Genomic DNA, 15,312 nt, shown 5'->3' with positions numbered 1-15,312 from the left:
CTGACTGATGATAACTGGTGTTGGAAGGCCTTATGAATACCCGAACTCGCCCAAACCTGGATTTTGATTTACTGCGAGCTCTTTCGTGTTAGCACGCTGAACGGAAGGTGCATGTTTATCTCCCGCCCTTGACGCAGGTTTCGTCGCAAAGCGCCGCGAATTTTCTGTTTGCACGTATGTTGTAAAACAGCCTGCATGCAGCTACCATAACGCAGTGCAAATGTAGAGTTTGCATGTGCTGGAAAGCCGGCGCACGCCAGGACGCTACGCTCCCCCCTTCTCTCGCACACAGCGAGAAACTGACCGTCTCACGTAGCCGACGGAATTCACCGCCTTTACGACTTCGGTTACGAGTAGTGTGCGGATGGCGCACAGATGAAGGTCACTACACGTACTGCATGAACCGGGAAGCTTTTCACGCGTTTAAACCATCTTTGTAGATTGCCGACAGCTTTGGACAGCGCACAAATGCCGACGCTCGCATCCCCGCTTACGTTCCGCGAGGAGGCATGCAGTAACACAACACTACAGTTGTTTGACCGGAAACGAGCTCACTAGATCGGCGAAAGATCGGCGAGATCACTAGATCGCTTTGCAAAAAACATACTCACCAAAGAGAATTTCCAACACGAGGAGATCCCAAGACTTCGCTTTCGTTCGCGTCGAAAGCACTGCTCGCGCCAGCGTCGTTTGCTTCTTCGAGAGGCCGGCTCTTCGCAATCGGCTCGTACATGTAGGGAGTAACGCCGAACTCCTCAGAAAAACGCAGTCTCTCTAAATTTTCCATTACCTCTTAATTTTTCATTACAGCCCCAAACTACCTGGCACCGCGCTTCATGTGTAGCGGCAGCGGTCGGTCACTAGAGTTGACGTCACGAGGCGCCCGACCAATCACAGGCGGAAACGAGACGCGCGAGCTGGGCGTGTCCGCTGCTGCACTTTTCGTCGAAATAAAATATATTTGCGCTTTCTTTCGCTCAATTTCGATGCGATATTCGAATTCGGAGGGTTGAAAGCCATTATGTACACATGTTCACTCATTCTTTCTGGAAAACCTTTCAGCTTCCCTTTAACAGACTAGATGTAATGATTAATTGATGCTTCGCAGTTAACGCTCCATAGCAACAATGGGACTATGAAGGACGGCATATTGGAGGGCTCCAGATTTATTTCGACAATCTGGGTATCATTAACGGGCATATAAATCTATGGGTACACGTCAGTATTCCCGCATTCCACTTACACTTGAATAAGGCCGCCGTAGCAGGAAATGGAACCCGTGACCCTCAACAGCAGAACGTCAAAGCCACAGTAGCCATCACGGTGACTGTCACAGAGTAGAGATTAAAGGCCGCATGGTGATCGTTTGAAAATCAACATGCTGTGACAGTAGCGTCCACTTAGTTTCACGATTCACACAGAGACGTAGGAATCCTTGCGGCCCCAAACCTGGCTCTCGCAAACGCAAGCCTCTGGTCGGAATCAGCAACGGTATGCAAATCGCTTCGCGGGCGTTGTACTGTATGCTTGGGACAAAGGCTTTCACTCGGTGCCGCCTTGAGTCTTGACTGGCGTCTGTCAGCTGTGAGCAGCTGCGGCAGCTCGCGAGGCGACGACAGGTGCGAAACAAAGTCACGCCCTTCATTGAGATATGCGCTGGCCAGCTTCTCTCAGATCCCAGCCCGGTCGTTCGATTGAGCGCACCCGTACACCGACCGAGTCACGCGTATGGAGCTTGCCGAAATATTTGTGCTTTCTCTTTGTTTCTGGTCATTTATCATATTCAAGTACAATGAAAAAAAACTGCGTATAAGCTGGTGAAGGTAATATTTTGTTACTATATTAAAGTAGCTCGTGCGTAAAGAAGCATGCACAATACCTTCGTAAAGGACACTTCTGTATGGTCGATTTTTTCTAGGAACTTGGGATATCGACCGCTATAACGTCAACTCTAGATAACGGGTGGGAAGCTGTTGCGTCCCTCAGTGGAGACCTTTGTGTTTTAAGAATTGGCTTCAGCGTAACTCTTGCATCATGCATCAAAACCGCTTCACTGATGTAAGCTGCCGGACGTTGTCTCACCAAGCAACAGGTCTGTTTTTATTCCAAGTAATATTCTAGGCTCCATGGTTATTTATGTGTGCCTATAGCAACAATGCGTTCAGAGAGGTGATTTATTAGTGCAGTGCACATTATTCGGCTGAGTAAAGGCATAGGGGCAAGCCCGCAAACTTAGGTTATTATATGAACTTCAAGTTTACTGTTTAACTAGCAGGAAACATGGCATTTTGAACAAAACCGTCTCTCACTAACGAAACCTAGCCCGTTAGTTTGCATTGTTTCTGTCCTAAAATTAGATGCGAGGAGAGCTTCTAGAGAATTATTGAAATGACAACTCCGCAAAGGGAAAATTGAAGAGATACAAGGAATAACAGTTAATCAGCTATCCGAGTGACACGTGGTGACAAAACACGCGATTGAAACTCAATGTCCTTAATCTCTGGGTGCTTTCACGAAACAGCTACAGCTATAACTGGTGTAATACGGCATACCCCGTTTTGGCTTTCATGTTTCGCGAAATGCGGGCTTGTACTTTCTTTTTAGTTTACCTTCACGCAAAAATTTTGGTTGTTGTTTTCGGTGAGTATATTCTTTCAGATGAATCTAAATTTAAATAAATTCTAGGGTTTACGCCACCAACCCAGGATATGATTCTGAGGCACGCCTTAGTGGAGCATTCGAGATTAATTTTAATCACTTGGGGTTCTTTAACGTGCACCCAGTGCACAGCACACGATCGTTTTTGTATTTCGAGCCGATCGAAATTCGGTCGCCGCAGGCGTTATTTAATCCCGCGCCCTCGGGCTTAGCAGCGCAACACAAAAACCACTACGCTACTACTGCACGTCAGCTGAACTTTCACTGGCTTTATTTCGGAGGATAATTTCTTGCGTGTAGTTTAAGGTTTTTTCGGCAAATATCTTGCTCAATGATCTTGCGGACATTGACACGTGCTGTGCAACCGTAGATTTTTCTCTACAACACTACAGTAGAACCCAGTATATAAGTAGTAACAAAGTATTAAAAAAGCCGTCCAGCAATGGCACAACACCATATACGGCGATGTGACTATGCAAGGATTAAAAGTGACGGCACTTATAGTTCGAATAGAAATAGCAGGGGACCTTATTCGAAACATTACACGGATACAGATCTGCAACGTATAATGCAGAAAAAAATGACTAGGTATAGGTACTAGTTCTTAAGAGATATTGTGGAAAAAGAATAGAACTTTGAGCATTAAAAGGCAAATGTCACCGACACGAGCGTGCTATGTTCTATAATATGCAGGATACGCCGGAGTTAAGTGATGCTCTATTCTTCCGCTAGCTTTCCTTACTTATTTCTTATACATTACTTATTTGCTTATGTATTAGTTGAGCTAATATTTATTTTATTTACCTGAAGTGACATTACATGAGGGGTCGGTACAAGGGATACAATATAGTTACAGTAAAAATTGGTGAATACAGGTCAACTCCAATACAAGTCAATTAGTGAATACAAGGCATGATAAATAAAATAATAACGATGCGTAGCAGCATGCACGATAATCCTATGGGTTAATGTAAATGTGTCTGATTTCGCAGCGAACCCCGTCCTCTCTAGTAAATTTGCTGTGTCAGACTATTTTCAGTGAAAATCAATGACGGAAAACAATTTGGCGTACCATTTGCAGTTTCAGTTAGCGAGAACACTGAACCCTAAACATACCAGAATGTCCACGGAACGCAGGCAGCATAAGAACTGCTGTTCTTACAGCAGTTGCGAAACTATTTATGGCTACAGGTATGTCTGAAGGCAGTGTGAGCCGCCTTTAGATGAAACTGGCAGATGAAACATTGATGAAGTTTCATGGCGGCCAGCGACGACGCACTGTGATAGTAGGCGCCGAAAAGAGCAGCTAAAGGAAAGCATGCGTAAATGTGAGAAAGCGGCCTGCAAAGCAAGAGCAAGCACAAAAAGAATAAGAGGGCGATGGCTTTCTCGTGTAGTCGTTCGGGTCGCAGCATGGTAATGTGAGGGCAAAGATAAAGGGACACACACCATTCAAGACAAACAACGCGATAAAATGTTAACGACGATGGCAAGACCACGCTCGATAAGGGCAATTAATTAGATGCGAGGGAGAGGAGCGAGAAATAGATACGTGCTCACTGCAGCACGGAGACGCAGATAGGTCATTAACAGAACTTACAGAAAAAAAACTCCCCTTTTCATGGTGGCATCGCGTTTCTAGAACGATACGACAAAAATGGCCAATTCTGATAGGATCCAGCTAACAGCTACCGTTGTGAAAACAGCGGGCGCATTTGTTGTTGAAAACACCTGCCGATAAGTGAACCTGAATCCGAGTATAAAACGGGAGATCATTGTGTCCTTCATAGACAAAAACATTATGTCGGTCTATAAGGTATACTGACAGAGCGAAAGAGCGAGAGAGAGAGAGAGAGAGAGAACAACTTTATTGTTTGCGCGGAATGGGGTCAAGGAAAGAAAAAATTACCGACGATTACGTTACTTCCTAATGCGAAATTTGAGCGCAGCAAATAAGCTGTTTCACCTTTTGGATAGATTGAGGCAAAGAAATCGAGCAACACATGTATGCGCTATCACATAATTTTTTTTTTATTTTTCACACGTATTCCTTTAACAAAGACTCCACTAACAGTTCTTGACAGTCATGAAGGAAGCTTTGTGGTCGGAGAAATAGACTGATATATGTTCGACTTGGTACACCAATGCTTGATTCTCAAAGACGAGATCTATACAAGTGCCTCGCGAGGTTGTCACAGCCGTGGGGGAAGCAGAGGCTAAGCGCCGCCGCCGAGAAGACCCTGCCGTTCGCGCCGCCGAAGCGGAGGCTCATCGCCGCCGTCGAGAGCAACCAGCAGTAAGCGAGGCTGAAGCAGAAGCTCATCGCCGCCGCCGAGAAGACCCTGCAGTTAGCGCCGCCGAAGCGGAGGCTCATCGCCGCCGTCGAGAGCAACCAGCAGTAAGCGGGAGCGGAGGGGGGCGGCGTGTACACCCAGCGGCAAACGATGGGGGCAGAAGCGCGCGCAGCAAGCGGACAACACGATAAAGGGAGGAGGGAAGAGATAGCAGCGACTGACTGATGCCGCTGACGGCGATAGTGAGTCAACCCCAGCTATCCGCCACACAAGAACAGGGGGGGGGGGACCCTTTCCTCCTCTTTCTGCATGGCGGCGACGGTGTTCTATGCAGTCACGTTATCTTGACTCTCTAGCGGCGTCAGCGGCATCCAGCGGTATCAGTCGGTCGCTGCTAGCGCTGGGGGGATGAAAGGGGGGCGGAGCTGGTTACGAGGGCGACGACGACGCCGACGACGACGACGACGCCGACGACGACGCGAAACCCAGGAACGGACGCCAAAGAGCTGCGCTCTAAAAGAGGTGGGCGATCCTCTTCTGTCTTCCCCCCTTTAGGCGGCAGCGAGGAGCCCTTGGGCCCCGGCGGCGTCTTCAGCCAAGCGGTCGAGTCGGACTTGCCCTTCAGCGTCGGAGCTGAGCAGCTCAGTCTCCCACTGTTCCACAGACCTGATTTCTAAAGAAAAGTGATCTTTCTGATGGACGTGGCTACGTTTGAGGGGCACGACCAAACCATGCGCTGTAGGTCTGCCCTGCCTTTGCAGAGTCTGCATTCGGCTGTATACAGTCCTGGTTAACAGCGCCTATAGGCTACAGGGTTAAGGAAGGTGTTGGTCTGGAGCAAACCCCATGTCACAGATTGCCACTTAGTTAAAGTTCTGTGCGCTGCAGGATACTTGGTCCTGGCATGTTTATAATGATCAAGGATGTCCTGATAGGGCACCAGTCTGTCCCGCCCCGACCGGCGAAACGAGTGAGCGTCAGCGGTGGAAAGGTCGGCGTCGACTCGGTTGGTTAGACCTCGAGCCGCGTCGTGTGCGTTCTCTTTCCCCGGGAGGCCAGAGTAGGCCGGTGCCCAGACGATTTGGACACCCCCCCCCCCCTGGCTCGGTTGCCGCGAAAACCGGTCATCAGAGTGTTGAGTGCTGCGGACGCCACATGCCCCCTTGCCAAATTTAGGATGGCCGACTTGGAGTCGCTCCCTATATGAATTTGTATTTCGAGGATGCCGTCATTGCCAGGGCAATGACTGCCTCCTCCCCAACTTCCGGCGACGTCGTGAGGATCGTGCCGGACGCGATTGAACCGCCCTGTCGATTTAATATTGCTATGGCCACGGCGTCGCGATCGTCATAATCAGAGGCGTCCGCGTAGACCACGTCCTAGTACCTCTCGAATCTTTTCTGCATTGTCTGTGCTCTTGCCCGTCTCCGTTCCGCGTTATATACCGGGTGCGTGTTTTTGGGTAGTTGCGGAACGACGGTTGTTTGTACTGATCTGCGCTGGGATGTCCAATTTGGCTACGGATCGAGATTCGCAACTAATGTCTAGGGATTGTAAAATGTGCCGCCCTGTCCGGCTCTTGAATAGCCTGAAAGGTATACTGAAGAACTACGCTAAAACAAAACATACTGCTTTATTGGAACGTGATCAGACAAGTCTACCTTTCCTGCTACGCCGCTGCTCCCACGCCTCTGCACATTAAGGTGTCTGTACAAGAGAGAGAGAAACGAAAAGGGAAAGGCGGGTAGGTTGACCAAGGACGTGCCCAGTTGGCTACCCTACTCTTGGGGAGAGGAAAAGGGGAAGAATAGATAAGAAGGAGAGAGGAGAAAAAAATTCAAGAGTCAGTCATTCACAGGCTCAGTCGCAGAGGAATGACCACTGTCATAGGCGCTCGTATAGTCCAGTAGCATTCAAGAAGTTCAGAATCGTTTTTGCGGCCTTTCGCATCCAAGAATGTGTCGGCCATGGTCCCAGGACCTTTCCTTCCTCGAGCAGTCTATTATCTAATAGGCTGAGTTTAGCTTGCAGAGTACGTCGTTGAGCGTCAGAGAATAGGCAGTCACACCGAAGCTGCTCTGGAGTTTCATATTGGAGCACATATTGCACGCCGCACTGCTTGCCATTTCCATTAGGAATGACTAGCAATTTGTAAATGCGACGCCCAACCACACGCGACACACCAGAGTTGTTTCGCGAAGGGGTCGAGCGAGGGCAAGCCTGAGTTCGTGACACCCCGTGAATTCCATCGTAGACGTGTGATGTGGCGAGCAAGTCATTGAAGTTGCCGCGCAGCATCCATTCTTGAGAGTAGTATAGGCACCCACTGATGATTTTGATCAGCCGAGCGAGGGGCTTCATCTGCGCTCTCGTTGCCTACGATTCTGCAATAGCTCGGCAACCACTGAAATACAATGTTGTATCCTTCCTCGAGTGCGTGGTGATGAGCTAGCCTTATTTAGCACACTAGCTGCTCGTATAACCCATGACACAGGGCAAATTGCAGAGTTTGCAGGGCTTCTATCGAATCGTAGAAGATGGCCCAAAGATTTGGTGGCTGCTGGAGCATGTAATTGAGTGCGTCTTCAAGAACAGCAAGTTTTTCTGCTGTCGATGCGGTGTTGTGAGAGTGACTGAGTTGCAAAAAGACGGCGTCAGATGGAACAACCACTGCTCCGGAAGAGCTGTTGGAATTGGTGGAACCATCCGTGTAGATGTGTATGCGGTCAAAATAAGACTCGTCTAGGAGAAGCAGAGACAACTGCTTCAGGGCTAGCGGTGACAATTCTCCCTTCCTAGCAATCCTAGGGACAGAGAGGAAGACGTGAGTTTGCCCGAGACACCACAATACCGATGTTGCGCGTTTGGCAGGCTTGAAGCAAGATGGTATCGACTCATGGTGTCTCATCACAATACCACAGAATGTAAATTGTCTTCGCGCTGGCAAACCGGCTAAATGGTGGGATGGTAGCCGCGAAAGATGCCGACTGTGCGTTCTTTGCGTGTCAAAGACAATATGAGTGGTGATCCGATTGTCGTCGTCGTCGTCGTCGTCGTCGTCGTCGTCGTCGTCGTCGTCATCATCATCATCATCATCATCATCATCATCATCATCATCATCCTGGTTATGCCCACTGCAGGGCAAAGGCCTCTCCCATACTTCTCCAACTACCCCGGTCTTGTACTAATTGTGGCCAGGTTATCCCTGCAAACTCCTTAATCTGGTCCGCCCACCTAACTTTCTGCCACCCTCTGCTACGCTTCCCTTCCCTTGGAATCCATTCCGTAACTCTTAATGACCATCGGTTATCTTCCCTCCTCATTACGTGTCCTGCCCATGCCCCCCCCCCCCATTTCTTTTTCTTGATTTCAACTAAGATATAATTAACTCGCGTTTGTTCCCTCCCCCAATCTGCTCTTTTCTTATCCCTTAACGTTACACCCATCATTCTTCTTTCCATAGCTCGTTGCGTCGTCCTCAATTTAAGTAGAGCCCTTTTCGTAAGCCTCCAGGTTTCTGCCCCGTACGTGAGTACTGGTAAGACACAGCTGTTATAAACTTTTCTCTTAAGGGATAATGGCAACCTGCTGTTCATGATCTGAGAATGCCTGCCAAACGCACCCCAGCCCATTCTTATTCTTCTGATTATTTCAGTCTCATGATCCGGATCCGCCGTCACTACCTGTCCTAAGTAGATGTATTCCCTTACCACTTCCAGTGCCTCACTACTTATTGTAAACGGCTGTTCTCTTCCGAGACTGTTAAACATTACTTTAGTTTTCTGCAGATTAATTTTCAGACCCACCCTTCGGCTTTGCCTCTCCAGGTCAGTGAGCATGCATTGCAGTTGGTCCCCTGAGTTACTAAGCAACGTAATATCATCAGCGAATCGCAAGTTACTAAGGTATGCTCCATTAACTCTTATCCCCGATTCTTCCTAATCCAGGTCTCTGAATACCTCCTGTAAACACGCTGTGAATAGCATTGGAGAGATCGTATCTCCCTGCCTGACGCCTTTCCTTATTGGGATTTTGTTGCTTTCTTTATGGAGGACTACGGTGGCTGTGGAGCCGCTATAGATATCTTTCAGTATTCTTACATATGGCTCGTCTACACCCTGATTCCGCAATGCCTCCATGACTGCTGAGGTTTCGGCTGAATCAAACACTTTCTCGTAATCAATGAAAGATATATATAAAGGCTGGTTATATTCCGCACATTTTTCTATCACCTGATTGATAGCGTGAATATGGTCTATTGTTGAGTAGCCTTTACGGAATCCTGCCTGGTCCTTTGGTTGACGGAAGTCTAAGGTGTTCCTGATTCTATTTGCAATTACCTTAGTAAATACTTTGTAGGCAACGGACAGTAAACTGATCGGTCTATAATTTTTCAAGTCTTTGGCGTCCTTGATCCGTGATCTGATGCTCCTGTGCAATGACACTCGTTGTAGCAGTCGATAAACATCTCGGGAGGCTAAGACATGTGCGAAGTGCTTGAGCTTGTGCGCTCTGTAGTGAAAGGAGATTAGTCTTGCATATGTTGGACATGACGGGAAGACTGTATCCAAGGAATACGAGAAAAAGTGATGTGTATAGCTGCAACATGGAGCGTAGGGATGGTCCCCGTGATTTGCTAGCTATGAATTTAATGATATTCTCAATAGAAATGAGCTTTTTCTTGATGTAGGATAGATGGGTACTCCAGGTGAGGTGATGATCCACAGTAATCAGTGAGTTTTATACGCAACTGACTGGCCCGCGATGCACACCGGGAATAAAGACATCGGTTTTCGTGTAAATACCCGTAGTACACATTTTTTGTAGATATTGTCAGAGCTCGTCGGCGAACGTATGCCGCTGTCAGGGTTGCCGCTTTCTGTATTCTGGCGAGCACTTCTGGCCGTGTCACGCAGCACGCCCAGATGCAAACATAATCGGCGTAGAGCCAGACGTTAGTCTGGTAGCGTTTTGGTGGGCCCCAATAAAACGAACTTGAAAAGAGTCGGGCTCAGCACTCCGCCTTCTGGGATACTACGATTGGAGATATATCTATTTGTCGGGCCACTGATCTCTTTGAGAGATAGCTGGAGCCTAATTCATCTAAAGAAGTGGCCTCCGAGTTCCGCAGCCTCAAGAGCTTCGAGAATGGTTTCGTGGGTTGCGTTGTCGTAGGCACCTTTTACGTGTAAGGAGAGTGCTACAGAGTGACGCTTCACAACTTTTCTTTGCTGTACAGAGGCCACAAGATCAATGACTCCGTCACTATAAGACCGTCAACGTCGCAAACCAGCCATATCATCAGGGTAGATGTTATAGCATTCAAGGTATCATTCCACACGTTTCAGCAACATCCCCTCCATGACCTCACAGATGCAACTCGCAAGTGTAATCGGTCGGTACGGTGTAAAATACAGTGGAGACATTCCAGGCTTCAGTACAAACACCAGTCGACTACACTTGGAATCGTCTACCGATTGCCGGACTATGCCGTCATGCCAAGATTTAAGGCACCAACCTAGCTACCTTAAGGCAGCGTAGATCCCCCCGTCGGAAACGGGTGATGACGACGCCAGCACGTGAGCTCACCGCTGCTTTCCTCCCCTTCCTCTCCCTATCTCTATCACACCTTTCTACTCCCTATTTCCCGTCCCCCAGAGTAGGGTAGCCAATCAGGCGCATTTCCGGTTAACATCCCTGCTTTATCTCTTTATTTCCTCCTCCATAGTAAAAGGCACTTACATACTTTGATCTCTCGCGACAGGGAGGACATTTAGTGAGAGGTCAATCAGTAGAACTAGCAACCTTCGCATAAAAATCACCAGCGACTTCAAAATCTCGTCGACTTTGATGTAAAGTGCGCGCTATGAAGGAGCGACGTTGTTCTGGAGGCGAGCGAAGACCCTGAAGAGTTTTCCAGTAGGGGGATAACGGCTTGCGAGGCTCCAAGGAATCGCAGAAGCTCTTACATCGTTGGTCCTCAAGTTTGTTCATCTGACGCTGAACTTTCTTCTGAATGCGTCGCACTTCCATCTGGTCATAAATGTACTTAGTACGCCTATATCGCCCCTCGGCCCGCCGGCGGATCGCACGAAGCCTCTCCAGTTAATTGTTGGTGGAAATATGATCGTCGTTGTGGTTACGCCACTGACAACCAGTGCTGTAGCCGTAGGCATTACGAATGCCATGGCTGGGGACGAACTCGGTGACTTATAATGCTGCCAGAGCAAGTGGGATTATGGCGTGACGGCGACGTGGTAGGTGTAATCTGCCAGACTCGCAAACCGGTATTGTTGCTCTTGACCTGACGTTCTATATAGGTTGTACCGCAGCGGTGTTTTTTCGGGAAACGTGTGAGTTATCCAGAGGGTCGAGTAGGGTGAAAGTTACTGCTTTTGCGCCCGTTGTAAGATATACTCTTTAGGTGTGGACCGCGCGCCTTGCGGGAAGGGCTGATAATGTCCCATATTTCGAAGTGGCGCCCTGAAATGGCTTTCTGATCATAGTTATATGTCACGTGAGCGGCAGCATGCAATACTAATCTAAGGGCAATGTTCTTTTTTCTTTCGTCATTTCGACACTCTATTTTATTGTATAAAGCGACGTGACTCGTGACCCTTCATTAAACCTGCGTCGTCAGAAATCGGTTTCGTGTGAAGTCACAAAAACACCTCTATTTTAATAGCTACTAGCAAGAAATACTTTCGGTGCCCCATTCAAACTTATCCTGCGAGTAACCCCACGGACAAAACGGGAATATTCGCTCCAGTCGCGGCCAGTATAAGGGAGTGGACTGTCAGCCAGTTGCCATGGCGACAGGACTATTTATTTCGTTCTACTTTCCGCTAGGACGCTACGACGCTGCGAACATCGGCAGCGCGTAGAAAACGTTGGGCTGCTGCCGGGCCCAACGCAACCGAGTCCCTTTGATGGCCCTTGTGAATGGGCCTGCTTCGCCAGCCAACCAGAATGTTCAAGTAATGGTGGCAAAGCCTGAAACAGTTACGATAGTTCCGCACATTTTTAATTTGCAGGCACAAGTTCATCTTAAGTATTAGACCCACGTCTTCTCTTTCAAACTGCAACAATTTCACCGCCCGCCACTTCATTTCCTATCGATCGCACATTGCCCCATGCAATCGCTGCCAGTCAAGTGTCAAGTCAAGTGGCACTGCCGGGTTTCCGTGAATGAAATACTATTTTCCGTTGGCAAGGCACTGTGCACCGACTTCCCTTTTATTTAATGTGTATGAGCTCCATACCTTATTTTTGATCTGGCGTGGTGTCACATGCGCAAAGATTTAGTGACGCCATGTTGCCAACGCGTAGCGCCGAAATAGCAGTTCGCGAATTAAAGCATTTTGCGTAAACAAATATACGCTCAAGCGTAGTAATTTGCATTGCTATTTATTTAATTATTTACTCATTACCCGAAGATAATACGTAAATGAATATTCTCTTAAGTGTCAAAGATTTTAAACCAAACTTATTTCCCGACTGGACCTCTGCAGTTACTCTGCTTAACAGACAGTGACAGTGACAAGAACTTTATTAGAGTGTCCTGAGGAACTTGATTGGGGGCAACCGAAGGCTCCCCGATCAAGTTGGTGGCTCCGCCCACGACGGGACAGGGAGATGGAGACTCTCCGCGACGTCGCGGGCCCTCTGGACGGCCTGTAGTTGGTTTGGGAAATCCGAGCTTAACAAGTGAACTTTTGTACAAATTACTCTACGTTAAAGATAATAATTCTCTTCGCCGTTGTGTCTCAGAGGTAACGGCACTCCATTGCTTAGCATAAACCGTTCTTTCAATTTTCCGCAACGGTGACCGCATTCTGAAGGGGGCACAATTTAGAAACGGTCTCCTAGCGTGATTTGGGGGCACGGTAAAAAATTCTGGGTGGTCAAAATTATTCCGGAGCTCTCCACAACTGCGCATATATTAGCCTGTGTGTCGCCTTAGGAAGTGAAACACATTCTTGCCCTTCGTTTTAAGTACTTCTTTTTTTAAAGTGAACCTTCATGAACTCGCTCCGTTCACCACTATTATCGAGTTCAACCCCACGCATCAATCAAGTCAGAAGTAATAATAACCGCCTAATAATGTAATCATTCGTTCGCACCGGCTATCATTTCCGGCCTAAATCAAACACCTTATCAACGTATGAGTCTCAAAGCGCATCGCGGAGTAGCAGGGGATCCGCATTTATGAGGGGAATTTAATTTGCAGATATGTTTTGGCAGACACTCCGAATAAGTCACTAATGCACCTATCAGCCGTAGCCCAGCGGGTTATATTTATTTATGAAAAGGAGAATAAGGAACGACAGGTTTCGATTCCATCGACAATCGTGTGAGCTACTGTGAGCCACAACTCAATAGCACGCAGGGAGTTAGTAGCCGCTTCCTCGATAGTTTTCCTGCGCACGCCGAATTTCAATTTGATGGTGTATCATTCCATCTTTATTAATGAAAAGCGCATTGACGCCGTATTTGTACCTCCGAGGATTTGTGGGAAATATTACGAGAGAAAAGCAGTCCGTGGCACCTCTCGAGAAAAGCAGTACGTGGCACCTCTCGAGTAGCATGCTGATCGACTGCTTCATGCGAAACTAGGACTGGGCTGTTTAGAGCACAGTCTCGAACGATCCAGACAATAGGTGACGCTTTAACAATGTAGCTGATATTTCACGCTGCTTTATGCAAGCAAGAAAACCGATTGGACATGTTTCAATTTTGTGTGATTCCCTTCAACGCCACACAAACGAGCCAAGCAGAGATGTCAAATAAAGACTGTGACTTAGAAGCAGTCGCGAGGAGGCTAAATTTCGTCCAAATTAATTTTTGAGGACAAAGCAGGGCGGCATTTTCGTGCCTCCAGAGAATTGTAGCAAATAGGCAAGAGGTATCCGAATGTAGGTCTTAACAAGACAAGAAGCGATAATTAGTCGCAGAGTAGGTAAAGTAATGGTACGGACGTAATTTGCGCCCATGTCCTCGAAAATTAACCGCATTGCATCATAGACTCCACGAACTCCGCGATGGGCTCCCCTGACCACCAGGTAAAAAAAAAGAAAAAGGCTGTCAACTAAAGTTTACGGCAAAGAAGACAACGACGACATGCATGCGCGTCAAAAAAAAAAAAGTATGGAAGAAAACTTGACATAAGTAACAGACGCAGAGGGTCCGAGAAAAATGTGTAAGGTCTGAAATAGGAACACAGAAAATAATTCGAATAACATAAAAATCGCATGCAATTATGGAGCATTGCATCATCTTTAATGCCTTCAATTTCAGTTCGTATAAATAAATATACCATGTACGTTGACCTTGTCTTCATTCGCGTCGACTTTGGCGGACACGCCTTCCTTTATTTTTGGTCTTATTTTCTAAACATGAGCTCAAAAGGACCGAAATCTCAGTATCCGAGTGCTACTGTACTCTATAGTGCAGCCGCCGCGGCCTAGAGTCGAACCCATGACTTCCCGCTCGGTATGGCGGAATGCGACAACACTGTTTCCACCACTCGCAGCTGTGCTCATTTATTGGAGCATGGCGCCGAAGTGCGCGGAGAAAGCCACTCATCAGCCATGCTGCGGTGGTGGGCAGGTTATGTCACCGGCGTGACAGTATGCGTGTTTTGTTTTTTTTTGTGCTCCCATCGGATGTTGCGAAACGCGATGGCTATGCGGCTACGCGCAGCCGCACGCACAACTCGCGAAACAAAGGTGGACAAGCGCGGCGAATACGCGTGAATTACGCACAGTACTGCAGCAAAGAATGCGCAGCTTTAATACAATTGAACAGTACGCGAAATTATTTCGCATGACCGTTCATTCCTGGTGCTTGATTAAAGCACATATATGCGCCGAGATACCAGCGGGCTGGGTAACCCGACACGAGCGAGTCGAGTAAGATGTCGGGCTCCGAAAGCCGAATTGACAGCGTTTACACGTGCATTGTACCTGACGGGCGGAGGGTGTTGCGACAGCCCGCGTCGGGGGCCCAAAGGACGCGCCCACTTAATCTCTGCTGCCTGCAGCAAAGCGTTGCCCCGGCCCGTCCAAACGTACAGGTGCATTTCAAGTGGGTAGCAGGCTGCGTCAACCTTCGCAGTGCAGTCGGGCTGGCTGGGTCCGATCGACTAGCGTTTACGTAAGCACGATTTTCCCTCCTCTATTAGCGGTAAGAGGGAAAATAGAGGAATTCCAGATCAAGCTACAGAACAGGTATACGGCTTTAACTCAGGAAGAGGACCTTAGTGTTGAAGCAATGAACGACAATCTTGTGCGCATCATTAAGGAGTGTGCAGTAGAAGTCGGTGGTAACTGCGTTAGACAGGATACGAGTAAGCTATCGC

The 15,312-nt window shown here is 48.0% G+C and overlaps 1 protein-coding gene across 2 annotated transcripts in view; it reads right to left on the bottom strand.

Moving 5' to 3' along the window:
* The window catches only part of LOC142566856 (whirlin-like), a 428,510-nt gene that overhangs the window by 358,758 nt on the left and 54,440 nt on the right, over positions 1 to 15,312 (bottom strand). The window contains exon 1 of one of the 2 annotated variants that reach the window (XM_075677764.1): positions 1,244 to 1,538. The exons of the other annotated variant lie outside the window; for it this stretch is intronic. The gene's annotated coding sequence lies outside the window, so the exon portion shown is untranslated. Of the gene's footprint in view, positions 1 to 1,243; positions 1,539 to 15,312 lie in introns of those variants that run through there. 2 annotated transcript variants of the gene reach the window in all.

The sequence above is a fragment of the Dermacentor variabilis genome, unplaced genomic scaffold, assembly GCF_050947875.1.
Source record: "Dermacentor variabilis isolate Ectoservices unplaced genomic scaffold, ASM5094787v1 scaffold_13, whole genome shotgun sequence".
Lineage (NCBI taxonomy): Eukaryota > Metazoa > Arthropoda > Arachnida > Ixodida > Ixodidae > Dermacentor > Dermacentor variabilis.
This window is presented reverse-complemented; position numbering and strand designations above follow the sequence as displayed.